Source organism: Puntigrus tetrazona, chromosome 5, assembly GCF_018831695.1.
Source record: "Puntigrus tetrazona isolate hp1 chromosome 5, ASM1883169v1, whole genome shotgun sequence".
NCBI lineage: Eukaryota > Metazoa > Chordata > Actinopteri > Cypriniformes > Cyprinidae > Puntigrus > Puntigrus tetrazona.
In genome coordinates, this window is record NC_056703.1 from 26,091,037 (window position 1) to 26,101,338 (window position 10,302).

The following is a 10,302-nucleotide window of genomic DNA, read 5'->3' on the forward strand; positions in this document are numbered from 1 at the left end:
TCAGCTCTTGCCTGGATGGCGGTATGAGATGGACCAAACAAGTGATCAGAAACTGATATATGAGGTTACCGTTTCTGTGGCAGCAGCTTCAAAGACAGTCCAAACGGTGAGAGAGAAACAGGTTTGTAAATCCCACTCTGCCTCGTTAGTCTGTCTTTGTTTACAGTCCTAGGCAAGACTATAGCTGATTTCAGCTCTTGCCTGGATGGCGGTATATAATGGACCAAACAGTGATCAGAAACTGATATATGAGGTTACCGTTTCTGTGGCAGCAGCTTCAAAGACAGTCCAAGCGGTGGGAGAGAAACAGGTTTGTGAATCCCACTCTGCTTCGTTAGTCTGTCTTTGTTTACAGTCTAGGCAAGACTATAGCTGATTTCAGCTCTTGCCTGGATGGCGGTATATGATGGACCAAACAGTGATCAGAAACTGATATATGAGGTTACCGTTTCTGTGGCAGCAGCTTCAAAGACAGTCCAAGCGGCGAGAGAGAAACAGGTTTGTAAATCCCACTCTGCTTCGTTAGTCTGTCTTTGTTTACAGTCCTAGGCAAGACTATAGCTGGTTTCAGCTTTTGCCTGGAGGTCGGTATGAGATGGACCAAACAGTGATCAGAAACTCCCAAGGCGGCTCTTTGGACAGAGTGGTATGCATCCTTTATTATTGTCTAACAGTGATGTAGTATGTCACATTGCCCAGCAATCGCTGCAGGTCTCCCCCGCGGCAGGCGAGAATTCTACCAGTCTCTTTCAGGAAAGTAATATTGACCAATGCTAAATTAAAACAACAGAATGACATCCGTAGGTATTTTATGAGCAGCACTTAATTTCCAGTTCAATTTTAAGAGCAGCTAAATCAGGTTGCGTTTTCATCCGCCACTGCTTCTGCCTGCTACGGCCGGGAATCGAACCCGGGTCTCCCGCGCGGCAGGCGAGAATTCTACCACTGAACCACCAATGCCCGCCTCTTGGCTGGGGTGTGCCATTGTGCTTGAGTCAAACACCTGGACGTCTGCTGACTGAGGGCAGGTGTGGGGATTACAGGAGGTGAGAATGGTTTCTTTTCATACCTGCAGTAAAACTCGTTCAGGTCGTCTGCCAGTTGTTGATTTGCCACAATGCTGGGGGATGGTGTCTTGTAATTGGTCATGTCTTTCAGACCTTTCACACAGAGTCTGTGCCTGTGCCACTAGAAGAGAACTGAGTGCGAAGCTTTTCAGAATAATTCCTTTTTGTTTACTGAGTTTAGCAGTAAACCATTGTTTGTCGTTGTTATAAGTTAAATAAGTCCTGGTAGGAACGCATATGTCCTCACAGAAACTGATATATGAGGTTACCGTTTCTGTGGCAGCAGCTTCAAAGACAGTCCAAACGGTGGGAGAGAAACAGGATTGTGAATCCCACTCTGCTTCGTTAGTCTGTCTTTGTTGACAGTCCTAGGCAAGACTATAGCTGGTTTCAGCTTTAGCCTGGAGGGCGGTATGAAATGGACCAATCAGTGATCAGAAACTGATATATGAGGTTACCGTTTCTGTGGCAGCAGCTTCAAAGACAGTCCAAACGGCGAGAGAGAAACAGGTTTGTATATCCCGCTCTGCCTCGTTAGTCTGTCTTTGTTTACAGTCCTAGGCAAGACTATAGCTGATTTCAGCTCTTGCCTGGATGGCGGTATATAATGGACCAAACAGTGATCAGAAACTGATATATGAGGTTACCGTTTCTGTGGCAGCAGCTTCAAAGACAGTCCAAACGGTGGGAGAGAAACAGGTTTGTGAATCCCACTCTGCTTCGTTAGTCTGTCTTTGTTTACAGTCCTAGGCAAGACTATAGCTGATTTCAGCTCTTGCCTGGATGGCGGTATATGATGGACCAAACAGTGATCAGAAACTGATATATGAGGTTACCGTTTCTGTGGCAGCAGCTTCAAAGACAGTCCAAGCGGCGAGAGAGAAACAGGTTTGTAAATCCCACTCTGCTTCGTTAGTCTGTCTTTGTTTACAGTCCTAGGCAAGACTATAGCTGGTTTCAGCTCTTGCCTGGATGGCGGTATATGATGGAACAAACAGTGATCAGAAACTGATATATGAGGTTACCGTTTCTGTGGCAGCAGCTTCAAAGACAGTCCAAGCGGTGGGAGAGAAACAGGTTTGTAAATCCCACTCTGCTTCGTTAGTCTGTCTTTGTTTACAGTCCTAGGCAAGACTATAGCTGGTTTCAGCTCTTGCCTGGATGGCGGTATATGATGGACCAAACAGTGATCAGAAACTGATATATGAGGAGGTTACGTTTCTGTGGCAGCAGCTTCAAAGACAGTCCAAAGCGGTGGAGAGAGAAACAGGTTTGTAAATCCCACTCTGCTTCGTTAGTCTGTCTTTGTTTACAGTCCTAGGCAAGACTATAGCTGGTTTCAGCTTTTGCCTGGATGGGTATGAATGGACCAAACAGTGATCAGAAACTGATATATGAGGTTACCGTTTCTGTGGCAGCAGCTTCAAAGACAGTCCAAACAAGGAGAGAGAAACAGGTTTGTAAATCCCACTCTGCTTCGTTAGTCTGTCTTTGTTTACAGTCCTAGGCAAGACTATAGCTGATTTCAGCTCTTGCCTGGATGGCGGTATATAATGGACCAAACAGTGATCAGAAACTGATATATGAGGTTACCGTTTCTGTGGCAGCAGCTTCAAAGACAGTCCAAACGGTGGGAGAGAAACAGGTTTGTGAATCCCACTCTGCTTCGTTAGTCTGTCTTTGTTTACAGTCCTAGGCAAGACTATAGCTGATTTCAGCTCTTGCCTGGATGGCGGTATATGATGGACCAAACAGTGATCAGAAACTGATATATGAGGTTACCGTTTCTGTGGCAGCAGCTTCAAAGACAGTCCAAACGGCGAGAGAGAAACAGGTTTGTAAATCCCACTCTGCTTCGTTAGTCTGTCTTTGTTTACAGTCCTAGGCAAGACTATAGCTGGTTTCAGCTTTTGCCTGGAGAGTCGGTATGAGATGGACCAAACAGTGATCAGAAACTCCCAAGGCGGCTCTTTGGACAGAGTGGTATGCATCCTTTATTATTGTCTAACAGTGATGTAGTATGTCACATTGCCCAGCAATCGCACACAGGTCTCCCAGCGGCGGCAGGCGAAATTCTACCAGTCTCTTTCAGGAAAGTAATATTGACCAATGCTAAATTAAAACAACAGAATGACATCCGTAGGTATTTTATGAGCAGCACTTAATTTCCAGTTCAATTTTAAGAGCAGCTAAATCAGGTTGCGTTTTCGTCCGCCACTGCTTCTGCCTGCTACGGCCGGGAATCGAACCCGGGTCTCCGCGCGGCAGGCGAGAATTCTACCACTGAACCACCAATGCCCGCCTCTTGGCTGGGGTGTGCCATTGTGCTTGAGTCAAACACCTGGACGTCTGCTGACTGAGGGCAGGTGTGGGGATTACAGGAGGTGAGAATGGTTTCTTTTCATACCTGCAGTAAAACTCTTTCAGGTCGTCTGCCAGTTGTTGATTTGCCACAATGCTGGGGATGGTGTCTTGTAATTGGTCATGTCTTTCAGACCTTTCCACACAGAGTCTGTGCCACTAGAAGAGAACTGAGTGCGAAGCTTTTCAGAATAATTCCTCTTTGTTTACTGAGTTTAGCAGTAAACCATTGTTTATCGTTGTTATAAGTTAAATAAGTCCTGGTAGGAACGCATATGTCTCTCACAGAAACTGATATATGAGGTTACCGTTTCTGTGGCAGCAGCTTCAAAGACAGTCCAAGCGGTGGGAGAGAAACAGGATTGTGAATCCCACTCTGCTTCGTTAGTCTGTCTTTGTTGACAGTCCTAGGCAAGACTATAGCTGGTTTCAGCTTTTTTTGCCTGGAGGGCGGTATGAAATGGACCAATCAGTGATCAGAAACTGATATATGAGGTTACCGTTTCTGTGGCAGCAGCTTCAAAGACAGTCCAAACGGTGAGAGAGAAACAGGTTTGTAAATCCCGCTCTGCCTCGTTAGTCTGTCTTTGTTTACAGTCCTAGGCAAGACTATAGCTGATTTCAGCTCTTGCCTGGATGGCGGTATATGATGGACCAAACAGTGATCAGAAACTGATATATGAGGTTACCGTTTCTGTGGCAGCAGCTTCAAAGACAGTCCAAGCGGTGGGAGAGAAACAGGTTTGTGAATCCCACTCTGCTTCGTTAGTCTGTCTTTGTTTACAGTCCTAGGCAAGACTATAGCTGATTTCAGCTCTTGCCTGGATGGCGGTATATGATGGACCAAACAGTGATCAGAAACTGATATATGAGGTTACCGTTTCTGTGGCAGCAGCTTCAAAGACAGTCCAAACGGCGAGAGAGAAACAGGTTTGTAAATCCCACTCTGCTTCGTTAGTCTGTCTTTGTTTACAGTCCTAGGCAAGACTATAGCTGGTTTCAGCTTTTGCCTGGAGGGCGGTATATGATGGACCAAACAGTGATCAGAAACTGATATATGAGGTTACCGTTTCTGTGGCAGCAGCTTCAAAGACAGTCCAAACGGTGGGAGAGAAACAGGTTTGTGAATCCCACTCTGCTTCCGTTAGTCTGTCTTTGTTTACAGTCCTAGAGCAAGACTATAGCTGATTTCAGCTCTTGCCTGGATGGCGGTATATGATGGACCAAACAGTGATCAGAAACTGATATATGAGGTTACCGTTTCTGTGGCAGCAGCTTCAAAGACAGTCCAAGCGGCGAGAGAGAAACAGGTTTGTAAATCCCACTCTGCTTCGTTAGTCTGTCTTTGTTTACAGTCTAGGCAAGACTATAGCTGGTTTCAGCTTTTGCCTGGAGAGTCGGTATGAGATGGACCAAACAGTGATCAGAAACTCCCAAGGCGGCTCTTTGGACAGAGTGGTATGCATCCTTTATTATTGTCTAACAGTGATGTAGTATGTCACATTGCCCAGCAATCTTTTGCAGGTCTCTCCCCGCGGCAGGCGAGAATTCTACCAGTCTCTTTCAGGAAAGTAATATTGACCAATGCTAAATTAAAACAACAGAATGACATCCGTTAGGTATTTTATGAGCAGCACTTAATTTCCAGTTCAATTTTAAGAGCAGCTAAATCAGGTTGCGTTTTCATCCGCCACTGCTTCTGCCTGCTACGGCCGGGAATCGAACCGGGTCTCCGCGCGGCAGGCGAGAATTCTACCACTGAACCACCAATGCCCGCCTCTTGGCTGGGGTGTGCCATTGTGCTTGAGTCAAACACCTGGACGTCTGCTGACTGAGGGCAGGTGTGGGGATTACAGGAGGTGAGAATGGTTTCTTTTCATACCTGCAGTAAAACTCTTCAGGTCGTCTGCCAGTTGTTGATTTGCCACAATGCTGGGGATGGTGTCTTGTAATTGGTCTTGTCTTTCAGACCTTTCCACACAGAGTCTGTGCCACTAGAAGAGAACTGAGTGCGAAGCTTTTCAGAATAATTCCTCTTTGTTTACTGAGTTTAGCAGTGAACCATTGTTTTATCGTTGTTATAAGTTAAATAAGTCCTGGTAGGAACGCATATGTCCTCACAGAAACTGATATATGAGGTTACCGTTTCTGTGGCAGCAGCTTCAAAGACAGTCCCAAGCGGTGGGAGAGAAACAGGATTGTGAATCCCACTCTGCTTCGTTAGTCTGTCTTTGTTGACAGTCCTAGGCAAGACTATAGCTGGTTTCAGCTTTTGCCTGGAGGCGGTATGAAATGGACCAATCAGTGATCAGAAACTGATATATGAGGTTACCGTTTCTGTGGCAGCAGCTTCAAAGACAGTCCAAGCGGCGAGAGAGAAACAGGTTTGTAAATCCCGCTCTGCCTCGTTAGTCTGTCTTTGTTTACAGTCCTAGGCAAGACTATAGCGGGTTTCAGCTCTTGCCTGGATGGCGGTATATAATGGACCAAACAGTGATCAGAAACTGATATATGAGGTTACCGTTTCTGTGGCAGCAGCTTCCAAGACAGTCCAAACGGTGGGAGAGAAACAGGTTTGTGAATCCCACTCTGCTTCGTTAGTCTGTCTTTGTTTACAGTCCTAGGCAAGACTATAGCTGATCTCAGCTCTTGCCTGGATGGCGGTATATGATGGACCAAACAGTGATCAAAAACTGATATATGAGGTTACCGTTTCTGTGGCAGCAGCTTCAAAGACAGTCCAAACGGCGAGAAAGAAACAGGTTTGTAAATCCCACTCTGCTTCGTTAGTCTGTCTTTGTTTACAGTCCTAGGCAAGACTATAGCTGATTTCAGCTCTTGCCTGGATGGCGGTATATGATGGACCAAACAGTGATCAGAAACTGATATATGAGGTTACCGTTTCTGTGGCAGCAGCTTCAAAGACAGTCCAAACGGTGAGAGAGAAACAGGTTTGTAAATCCCACTCTGCTCTCGTTAGTCTGTCTTTGTTTACAGTCTAGGCAAGACTATAGCTGGTTTCAGCTTTTGCCTGGGAGCGGTATGAGATGGACCAAACAGTGATCAGAAACTGATATATGAGGTTACCGTTTCTGTGGCAGCAGCTTCAAAGACAGTCCAAAGCGGTGAGAGAGAAACAGGTTTGTAAATCCACTCTGCCTTCGTTAGTCTGTCTTTGTTTACAGTCCTAGGCAAGACTATAGCTGGTTTCAGCTCTTGCCTGGATGGCGGTATATGATGGACCAAACAGTGATCAAAAACTGATATATGAGGTTACCGTTTCTGTGGCAGCAGCTTCAAAGACAGTCCAAGCGGCGGAGAGAGAAACAGGTTTGTGAATCCCACTCTGCTTCGTTAGTCTGTCTTTGTTTACAGTCCTAGGCAAGACTATAGCTGGTTTCAGCTCTTGCCTGGAGGGCGGTATATGATGGACCAAACAGTGATCAAAAACTGATATATGAGGTTACCGTTTCTGTGGCAGCAGCTTCAAAGACAGTCCAAACGGCGAGAGAGAAACAGGTTTGTAAATCCCGCTCTGCCTCGTTAGTCTGTCTTTGTTTACAGTCCTAGGCAAGACTATAGCTGGTTTCAGCTCTTGCCTGGATGGCGGTATATAATGGACCAAACAGTGATCAGAAACTGATATATGAGGTTACCGTTTCTGTGGCAGCAGCTTCCAAGACAGTCCAAACGGTGGGAGAGAAACAGGTTTGTGAATCCCACTCTGCTTCGTTAGTCTGTCTTTGTTTACAGTCCTAGGCAAGACTATAGCTGATCTCAGCTCTTGCCTGGATGGCGGTATATGATGGACCAAACAGTGATCAGAAACTGATATATGAGGTTACCGTTTCTGTGGCAGCAGCTTCAAAGACAGTCCAAACGGTGGGAGAGAAACAGGTTTGTGAATCCCACTCTGCTTCGTTAGTCTGTCTTTGTTTACAGTCCTAGGCAAGACTATAGCTGATTTCAGCTCTTGCCTGGATGGCGGTATATGATGGACCAAACAGTGATCAGAAACTGATATATGAGGTTACCGTTTCTGTGGCAGCAGCTTCAAAGACAGTCCAAGCGGGCGAGAGAGAAACAGGTTTGTAAATCCCACTCTGCTTCGTTAGTCTGTCTTTGTTTACAGTCCTAGGCAAGACTATAGCTGGTTTCAGCTTTTGCCTGGAGAGTCGGTATGAGATGGACCAAACAGTGATCAGAAACTCCCAAGGCGGCTCTTTGGACAGAGTGGTATGCATCCTTTATTATTGTCTAACAGTGATGTAGTATGTCACATTGCCCAGCAATCGCTTTGCAGGTCTCCCCAGCGGCAGGCGAGAATTCTACCAGTCTCTTTCAGGAAAGTAATATTGACCAATGCTAAATTAAAACAACAGAATGACATCCGTAGGTATTTTATGAGCAGCACTTAATTTCCAGTTCAATTTTAAGAGCAGCTAAATCAGGTTGCGTTTTCATCCGCCACTGCTTCTGCCTGCTACGGCCGGGAATCGAACCGGGTCTCCAGCGCGCGGCAGGCGAGAATTCTACCACTGAACCACCAATGCCCGCCTCTTGGCTGGGGTGTGCCATTGTGCTTGAGTCAAACACCTGGACGTCTGCTGACTGAGGGCAGGTGTGGGGATTACAGGAGGTGAGAATGGTTTCTTTTCATACCTGCAGTAAAACTCTTCAGGTCGTCTGCCAGTTGTTGATTTGCCACAATGCTGGGGATGGTGTCTTGTAATTGGTCTTGTCTTTCAGACCTTTCCACACAGAGTCTGTGCCACTAGAAGAGAACTGAGTGCGAAGCTTTTCAGAATAATTCCTCTTTGTTTACTGAGTTTAGCAGTGAACCATTGTTTGTCGTTGTTATAAGTTAAATAAGTCCTGGTAGGAACGCATATGTCCTCACAGAAACTGATATATGAGGTTACCGTTTCTGTGGCAGCAGCTTCAAAGACAGTCCAAGCGGTGGGAGAGAAACAGGATTGTGAATCCCACTCTGCTTCGTTAGTCTGTCTTTGTTGACAGTCCTAAGGCAAGACTATAGCTGGTTTCAGCTTTTGCCTGGAGGGCGGTATGAAATGGACCAATCAGTGATCAGAAACTGATATATGAGGTTACCGTTTCTGTGGCAGCAGCTTCAAAGACAGTCCAAGCGGCGAGAGAGAAACAGGTTTGTAAATCCCGCTCTGCCTCGTTAGTCTGTCTTTGTTTACAGTCCTAGGCAAGACTATAGCTGGTTTCAGCTTTTGCCTGGAGATGGCGATATAATGGACCAAACAGTGATCAGAAACTGATATATGAGGTTACCGTTTCTGTGGCAGCAGCTTCCAAGACAGTCCAAACGGTGGGAGAGAAACAGGTTTGTGAATCCCACTCTGCTTCGTTAGTCTGTCTTTGTTTACAGTCCTAGGCAAGACTATAGCTGATCTCAGCTCTTGCCTGGATGGCGGTATATGATGGACCAAACAGTGATCAAAAACTGATATATGAGGTTACCGTTTCTGTGGCAGCAGCTTCAAAGACAGTCAAGCGGTGGGAGAGAAACAGGTTTGTGAATCCCACTCTGCTTCCTTAGTCTGTCTTTGTTTACAGTCCTAGGCAAGACTATAGCTGATTTCAGCTCTTGCCTGGATGGCGGTATATGATGGACCAAACAGTGATCAGAAACTGATATATGAGGTTACCGTTTCTGTGGCAGCAGCTTCAAAGACAGTCCAAGCGCGAGAGAGAAACAGGTTTGTAAATCCCACTCTGCTTCGTTAGTCTGTCTTTGTTTACAGTCCTAGGCAAGACTATAGCTGGTTTCAGCTTTTGCCTGGAGGTCGGTATGAGATGGACCAAACAGTGATCAAAAACTGATATATGAGGTTACCGTTTCTGTGGCAGCAGCTTCAAAGACAGTCCAAGCGGCGAGAGAAACAGGTTTGTAAATCCCGCTCTGCCTCGTTAGTCTGTCTTTGTTTATAGTCCTAGGCAAGACTATAGCGGGTTTCAGCTCTTGCCTGGATGGCGGTATATAATGGACCAAACAGTGATCAGAAACTGATATATGAGGTTACCGTTTCTGTGGCAGCAGCTTCCAAGACAGTCCAAACGGTGGGAGAGAAACAGGTTTGTGAATCCCACTCTGCTTCGTTAGTCTGTCTTTGTTTACAGTCCTAGGCAAGACTATAGCTGATCTCAGCTCTTGCCTGGATGGCGGTATATGATGGACCAAACAGTGATCAAAAACTGATATATGAGGTTACCGTTTCTGTGGCAGCAGCTTCAAAGACAGTCCAAACGGTGGGAGAGAAACAGTTTTGTGAATCCCACTCTGCTTCCTTAGTCTGTCTTTGTTTACAGTCCTAGGCAAGACTATAGCTGATTTCAGCTCTTGCCTGGATGGCGGTATATGATGGACCAAACAGTGATCAGAAACTGATATATGAGGTTACCGTTTCTGTGGCAGCAGCTTCAAAGACAGTCCAAAGCGGCGAGAGAAACAGGTTTGTAAATCCCACTCTGCTTCGTTAGTCTGTCTTTGTTTACAGTCTAGGCAAGACTATAGCTGGTTTCAGCTTTTGCCTGGAGGTCGGTATGAGATGGACCAAACAGTGATCAGAAACTCCCAAGGCGGCTCTTTGGACAGAGTGGTATGCATCCTTTATTATTGTCTAACAGTGATCTAGTATGTCACATTGCCCAGCAATCGCACACAGGTCTCCCCCGCGGCAGGCGAGAATTCTACCAGTCTCTTTCAGGAAAGTAATATTGACCAATGCTAAATTAAAACAACAGAATGACATCCGTAGGTATTTTATGAGCAGCACTTAATTTCCAGTTCAATTTTAAGAGCAGCTAAATCAGGTTGCGTTTTTCGTCCGCCACTGCTTCTGCC

General features: G+C 45.9%; 1 non-coding gene across 1 annotated transcript; it reads right to left on the reverse strand.

Moving 5' to 3' along the window:
* Positions 1–889: 889 nt before the first annotated feature.
* On the reverse strand, positions 890–960 carry trnag-gcc. The gene has a single exon. It is a non-coding gene; the product is annotated as a tRNA-Gly (tRNA).
* Positions 961–10,302: the final 9,342 nt, after the last annotated feature.